Below are 8,119 nucleotides of genomic sequence, written 5' to 3' on the forward strand. Positions count from 1 at the left end.
CTATGGAATCTTTTTCTGCATAATTAAGGCTTCCGTGAAGTGAAATTAAAGGCTGTGGTTGTACACTGTTTTTTTTTTTTGTACATGGGGGTCACCACTTATCAAGGCCTAGGAGCCACTCGGGGATAAGGGTTATTGTGTGTATCAATGGGATAGTATCGTAGTAATATTTAGTATTGGGGATTTGATAAGGTGTCATTACTTAAGGGGGCGGTTCATCAGGAATTTGTTTGTGTTGGACTTGAAGACATCCAAGTTGAATTCGGGGGGGGGGGAACAGTCAAGCGGCAGAGAGTTCCACAGCCGTGCAGTTCTAAGAAAGAAGCTTTGTTCATGGAATCTACGTTTTGATAAAGATAAAGAGTGGGGATTAACTACTACATAAACCTTTTTGGCAACTAAAAGAAATTTATATAAAATATGTTGTCAGCATCAACCTTACTCGCACTGTCAGGACAAAATGTAGAAATATAGAATTGGCGACAAACACGAAAATTATTAAAAAAAAAAAAGAAAAGAAAAAAGAAAGTGATAATATCCGCTTTGAAGGGACACAAAGAGACTTTATGGTTCCCATATGTGTGATTGGCTTTGGAAAAGATGTTCAACGTCAATCACGCTCGATATTAACTGTCTGTGTGGACGTGGGTGTTACCAGTTGAAATTTTATGTCCATCTGCAATTATCAGGAGCCAATATATATATATATATATATATATATATATATATATATATATATATATATATATATATATATATATATATATGTGTGTGTGTGTGTGTGTGTGTGTGTGTGTGTGTCTCTATGTGTGCATGCGCACGCGCTCTCGTTCGCTCGCGCGTGCATGTATCAGTCTTCGGCGGCTTATAATGAGCTACACATCGCCACTAAAAAATAGAATTTCAATTTTCATTGTATTTCCTATTATTTGGATTTCGGACTACTGTTTTTATCTTTAATTTTATTTTCAAAATGTTTCGGTTGATGTAACCTTCGACTTTCTTCGCGTGTATCTTGTTGAAGTCAGGAATCTTTCTGTCGACTTCGGGAATGTTTCTGTCGTACTCGGGAATCTGCACGGAATTACATGGGAATAACATGCTTTCGTTCCGTCAGCCATGCCTACAAGTTCCCGAATAAAGTTAACGAATAAAGTGCTAAAAATTTAGACTTAAATGACACTCTTTTTTTTTTTTTTTTTTACAAGGTGGTCACCACTTATCAAGGCCAGGAAGCCACTCAGAGATAAGGGTTATTGTAAGTACAATACGTTAGTGTGGATATTTAAAGTGTCTACTTAAGGGGGCGGGTCATCAGGAATTTGTTTACGTTGGACTTGAAGACATCCAAGTTATAGTCAGGAGGGAAGCAGGCAGACGGAACAGAATTCCACAGGCGTGCAGTTCTAAGAAAGAAGCTTTGTTCATGGAATCTACGTTTTGATTTAGGCATAAATAAAGAGTGAGGAAAGTTTTTGACAGTGGATTCAGCTAGACGGATGTTTTCTGGGGATTGAAGGTGTAATCCTCGGTGCGGTTACAAAACCAACGTAATTCTTCCATGAAGACAATTGATGTAGGTAAGTTGAAGGTTAAGAACACAAATGCAATTGTCGAGTCATCTTGTGAGAATGGATGACTCAAGAATTCCTAAGCAAATTTTTTATGGGCAACTGACAAATACTTGTTGTCCAATAGGGTATGCCCTGCTTTGTTACAAGGATAAACTAAACGACAACCTGAAGCGTTGTGATCACTGTTGCCGGTTTGTGATTGTACTATTTGTCTGGGTGTTCAAGGTTAAATTGTCTGCACAACTCCACATGCATTTGATCATTTATTTTATATTCTTTTGGGGCTAGTTTGCTGCATTTGCTTATTATGTAGTTTATTGTTTCGTCTGTTTGTCCGCAGAGTCTGCATTTACTGTGTTGCTATACCTTGTCGAACCTTGCTTTAATTTGGCAATGACTATTAATCATCACTGGGATTTGGGTGGCAATAAACCTTTAAAACCCCTCTTCAGTCTTTCCATCCTCATTGACCCTTCCTTATTAATTGCCATGGTGTGAGTGGATAGCGGCACTCAATGTTTTTTGCTTTTTTTTGGTGGTGGTGGTGGTGGGGGAGACTGGGGTTAGTTAATTTACAATTATACAGTTCAATTTCCTTCTTGTTCTTGTTCTTCTTCATCTTCTTCTTCTTCTTCTTCTTCTTCTTCTTTTTATAATAATAATAATAATAATAATAATAATAATTATTATTATTATTATTATTATTATTGTTATTACTACTATATTTTATTCAACACAAACTGAAATTGAGATTATGAGGTTCGTGCCAAAAGTAAAGCCTCCTATTCTTTAACTCAAGAAGTAAATCCCTATGAAGAATGGAGTAGGACCATTAAAATGAGCGACTTTTTGTGCTCCAGAATTTATTTTACTACATAGTTACCATCATTCACAACGCACTTCTACCAGGAATTCAGTGATGCATCTCTACTTCTGACGCACGTCCATGAAAGCGGTTTCTTCCTTATAAGTCTCACACCGTCAATATCTGTAACCGAGAGATGAAACTTTCAGGTCATGAATGCATACGTTCAGTCTTCATAACAATGCGATTTGCAATCTCCTCTGATCCATTCGGGTGGAATAAAATAGGACGTACTTAAAACGTATGTATAATTATTTCCGCTGTTCACACAAACCATGAAAGCCACAGACTTGAAATCCTAGACGTAAGTTTCTTTCTCCTTTCAGCTGATCAGTGTCACTTACATTTGAAACGAGTACCTTGCCCTTTGTTAAGGATCAGCATTCGGATACCGTCATTTAGTCCATTAATTTGAAAGAAAAGTTTTCTGCGTTGAACTAACGGTTCCATTTGAGGAAAATTTCGACCGGTTACACCAGCGCAAGCCGGAAAGATATGAAAATCTTTAAGAAGAATTCCCCAAGATATGTTTAGAAAACAATTCTATTTCTTATCGAAGCCGAATGCTGAGGTTTTATTACAAACCCAACCTTCGCGCCCTTGAATACTTTTGGTTTTTCTTCGTCAAACAAGGAAAAATACAAAACAAGACTATCTGCATCAGAGTGAATATAGCAATGTCACAGAGTGTCTATATATATATATGTATATATATATATATATATATATATATATATATATATATATATATATATATATATATCAAGTAATGTGATTGATAATTTAAAATTTTAAAAATCAAATTTTTTTTTTTTTTTAATTTTTTTTTATTACATTTTCACCCCAACAAGGCACATTGCCACTTTGGTGTAGGGGGCTACTATCAGGGGAAACATCTACTGGGGTACTATGTAGCGATTAGGGCAGCGAGATGTTGGTTCACGTTGCACTTGAACTTATGCATGTCAGTACAGTTGGGGAAGCAGTGACCTGGAATGGAATTCCAAAGTCTAGCAGTTCTGGGGAAGAAACTACTGGAGTAGAAAGATCTTTTACATCTAGGGATCTCTACAGTTTGGGGGTGGGATTTTGCAGCTTGTCGGGTCTGTCGAGGGTTTTCACGTCGTGGGGGCACAAGTGCTTGCAGTTCTTCAGAGCATTCACCATTATAATACTTGTAGAACAGGCAGAGGGATGCAACGTTTCGTCGATGGGACAGAGGCTGAAGCTTAGATGCCAGTTTAGGGCCTATCAGGTTTGCGACTCTCTTTTGAACCCTGTCAAGGAGCAAGAGACTAGTAGCCGATGCACCAGCCCAAATATGACAGCAATACTCATTACAAGGGCGAATAGTGGCCTTATAGAGGTACAGGATACTTTCGGGTGTTAGAAGTTTTCTAGCACGGTAGAGAGAACCCACCTTCCTCGCAGCGGCCCTGGCAATGCCCTCAATGTAATTGTTCCAACTCATGTTTCCTGTGAACGTTAGGCCAAGGAGCTTGAGAGACGTACTCTCAGATAAAGAGTCGTTGGCCATTGCTATAGGTGGTAGAGAAGGTTTCTTGTAGTTATTGAATGAAACCAGTTTTATCTTGGCGGCATTGAACGTGACCATCCATTTTTGTCCCCATTCCACTACTGATTGGAGGTCATCCTCTAGTGTTTCTGTCATTACTTTAGATATATGTTCATTTGTTTTCCTGTCGTGCCTGCTATAGAGTGTGGTGTCATCAGCATATATACCCATCTCAGAGGCAATTTTGTCGGGGAGGTCATTTATGAATATCAGGAACAGCAGAGGTCCAAGGATAGATCCCTGGGGCACTCCCGCATTTATATCATATTGTTTAGATGTACGACCGTCGAGGACAACCTGGATTTTTCTCTTATCTAAGAAGGATTTAATTATGTTAAGTATTCTACCAGTGATACCGTAAGATCTAATCTTCCTGAGGAGACCCTCATGCCATACCCTGTCAAAAGCCTTAGATATATCTAGAGCTACCGCTCTGCCCTCTCCCTCTTTGTCCAGTGAATGGTATATGCGTTCAGAGATTAGTGAGGATGTCTGCCGTGGAACGGGCTTGTCTAAATCCATATTGTTGGTCGGTCAGAAGTTTAGCATCTGTAAGGTGCTGGACTAGAGCACGGTTAATTAAGGTCTCAAATATTTTGGCAAAAAGTGGGAGGAGGCTAATAGGGCGATAATTTAATGGGTCAGTTCTTTCGCCAGAATTCTTGAATACTGGTACAACAGAAGCAGTTTTCCAACAGCCCGGAAAGCAAGATTCATTAAGGCATTTGTTGTAGAGTTGGGAGAGAACTGGAGCTACTTCGGCTGAGCACTTTTTTAATAGCACAGCTGGGATGAGGTCGGGTCCACATGCTTTGGAAATGTCAAGGTTTTTTATGATAGCATGCACCTGAGCAGGGGTGATTTTCAGATCGTCTAGCGTGGCGTCTGTCCGCATAGGAAATTGAGGTAGGGGGTGGTTTAGAGGGTCCAGTGTGGAGTTTGAGGCAAACCGACTGGCAAGCATGTTAGCCTTCTCGGTTGCTGAGCAAAGAACCTCGTGATTGTTGGTTAGTGGGGGAATTGTTGATTGCCCATTATTTACTACACTGTTGTAGATTTTCCAGAAGTCACGAGTTCCTAGTTTTTGTGCTTCGATGCGTTTTTTAGTGGTTTCCGTAAATTCTCTCTTAGCTGTCGCTATTTCTTTCTTAACGTTACTTCTAGCTTCTATGTACTTCTGTCTGTTTGAACTGGACTTATGTCGGTTAAACCTGCGGAATGCATGCTGAGATTGAGCAATTGCAGTTGCGCAAGTCGAAGTAAACCATTGGGGAGAGTGGGGCTTGCTATAGAATTTCCGCATGGGAACATGCGCTTCGATTGCAGTTTTGAACCATTCAGTGGTCTCGGTTGCACCCTGTTCAGCAGGAAGAGAAAAAATATTTCCCCATGTGGCGTCTCTGATAAGATCTCTGATGGCTTCCCAGTCAGCCTTTTTATAATATCTCGTTGTTTTGAGCACTGGCTCTTCAGTTTTGGGTCTAGAGTTTAGGGCGATTCCAACCATTATCACCACATGATCAGCGTTCCCAAGTGGGCTGTCGTTACACAATCATCAGGAACTGTGGTCAAAACCAGATCTAATAGTGATGCGTTTTGTTCTTCCTGATCAGGGAAACGGGTTGGAAAAGTAACAATTTGCGATAGGGAGTGAGATACAGAGAAGCTATGAGTTGCGCTGCCTGCTGCATCTGTGTAAGTAGAGAATCCAAGCCAGTTTTTGTGATGGACATTAAAGTCGCCAAATACATGTACTTGGGCGCTAGTGTCGAAGGAGAGTGCTGTGTCTATGCTGTCAGATACTTTGTTTATTATGGTGCAGTCTTGGGTCGAGGGAGAGCGGTAGAGAAAGTAAAAGTAGCTAATGTTGTGTTGCATGATTAGTCTAAAGCACATAATTAAATTAAAAATCCGTTTCATAAGAAGGAACAACAACAAAATCAATTATCTGTACGATCGTTTCGGAAAACAGTGCTTTTTATTGTGGTAGACATCCAGTTACGAACAATAATTATTGCATATAGTTTTTTAATAAGCAAGGTCTCCTCATCAGCAAATTTTGAAAGGTTTTTTATTAAATTTAAAAGACACCATAAATAAACCTAGCATTAAAAGTAAGGCAGATGTATCTTTTAATTTTTCGCCTTTTGAAATCAGGAACTATGGTTAAAATACTCATATATATGGTTGCTATAGTTTTTCATCTCTTTGAATGATGAATTTTAAGAGGGGGGACGTCCGTGTAATAAATTATTTCCGTTAGTGTACTTTTGATTTAAAGACGCCACGGTTTATATTTCGAATGTTGTTTATATAATTTTCGGATTTTTAATTTAATTATAATTTGATTTTTTAAATTTTAAATTATCAATCACATTACTTAATATTGAATTAGCTCTAGGATATTTACCTATCGAGCTTATTATATATCTAAATTACAACGAGCACTTTCTCTTTCCTGTATTTTAATTAAACTAGTAATTTCACTGTTACATTGAAATACACTCAGCTCTTTAGACTATTGCTCTAATCTCCTTTAAATTATATATATATATATATATATATATATATATATATATATATATATATATAAGAGTAAAAAAAAACCCGAAGAATTTATAAAATGGTGATGAACGTTTCGTCCCTATTGCAGAGGACATCATGAGGACATTAAAAGAAAAATGCAGAAGAAAAAACGATCATAGACCATATGCAGGTTAAAAAGGAAACAATATTAAAATCCTACCCATTCCGGACAGGAACTATAAATGTGCGTGTGGGAAGGTTGGATCATTCAATATATATATATATATATATATATATATATATATATATATATATATATATATATATATATATATAAACGTTTTGTTTTTTATTACCGTATCTTTCTGTTAAGTTACATTATTGTTTCGGCTACACGGCCGTTTTTTTTTTTGCCGTCCGTAGCGTCCTCAGACTTTTACAGAGCCGAAACAATAATGTAACTTAACAGAAAGATACGGTAATTATAACTAAAACGCATATTTGCTCTACAACAGTATTGAGCACTTTCTTCAGTTTTTATTAACTACCATCTCCACTATATATATATATATATATATATATATATATATATATATATATATATATATATATATATATATATATATGAGGATGTTGGAGTATGTTTTAAGTATTGTCCGAAGTTTTTTTGCGACATAATGGAAGATTATGGCCCTCACCCTGAGTTCCCATAACTGTACAGTGTATTGTCACAACTTCCAAAGTCAAAAAGCTACATAATATATCTAAAAGATAAAGGATGAGTGAAAGCTGAGGAAACAGGAGAGAAAATCGATAAAATCAACAGAAAAAAAAAGGCAAACGAAATAAACAACAAACAAACGAAAATTTAGTGTTATTATTATTATTTTATTTTATTTTTTTTTCAAAATTTAAAAACCATATACATAAATATTTATATATATATACAATGTGTACTCTTTTCAGGTGTTTTCGGTAATTTTAAAGTACCAAGCAAGAACAACAAAGAAACAGAAAGGAAAAAAATATATATAAGTAAAAGACATCTATTTTCGTCACAAAAAGTTCTTACTTAGTCCTTCCTCTTTTTCAACACATTTTTATTTCTTTCGATGAAGCCAAAAGCCACTCCCTCTTCTTAAGATATTCATTTATTGATTTTTATTCTTGACAAGAAATAAACATTTAGAAAAAAGTTTTTTTTTAAGTGCAGCCATTTTCTTTTTTCTCCTTCTCTTTTTTTCGTTTTATTTTGACGATTCTAGTTTTATAGTTATTATTGTAAAGCTTTTGTTTCTACGTCTTTATTTACAAAAGAGAAATGTTTCTGTTTTTAAGAATCAGTTTTTCTTTTTCTTTTCTTTTTTTCTTTTTTTTTCTCCATTTTTTTTCTCCATTTTTTTCATATAGATTGAGTTTTATTTATCTTTTCAAGTTCCCAAACTTCACAAGACACCAATCAACCACAAATCAAAGAATACTTTTTTTTCACACGAAACAAATTTGGTCATCTATCAATGTAGAGTTCCGCTGATCCTATATATTTCTGTAGATTAAATACATAAGCTATATATATAT

This window comes from Euprymna scolopes, chromosome 21 (assembly GCF_053919585.1).
Source record: "Euprymna scolopes isolate OS-2025 chromosome 21, ASM5391958v1, whole genome shotgun sequence".
NCBI classification, from domain to species: Eukaryota; Metazoa; Mollusca; class Cephalopoda; order Sepiida; family Sepiolidae; genus Euprymna; species Euprymna scolopes.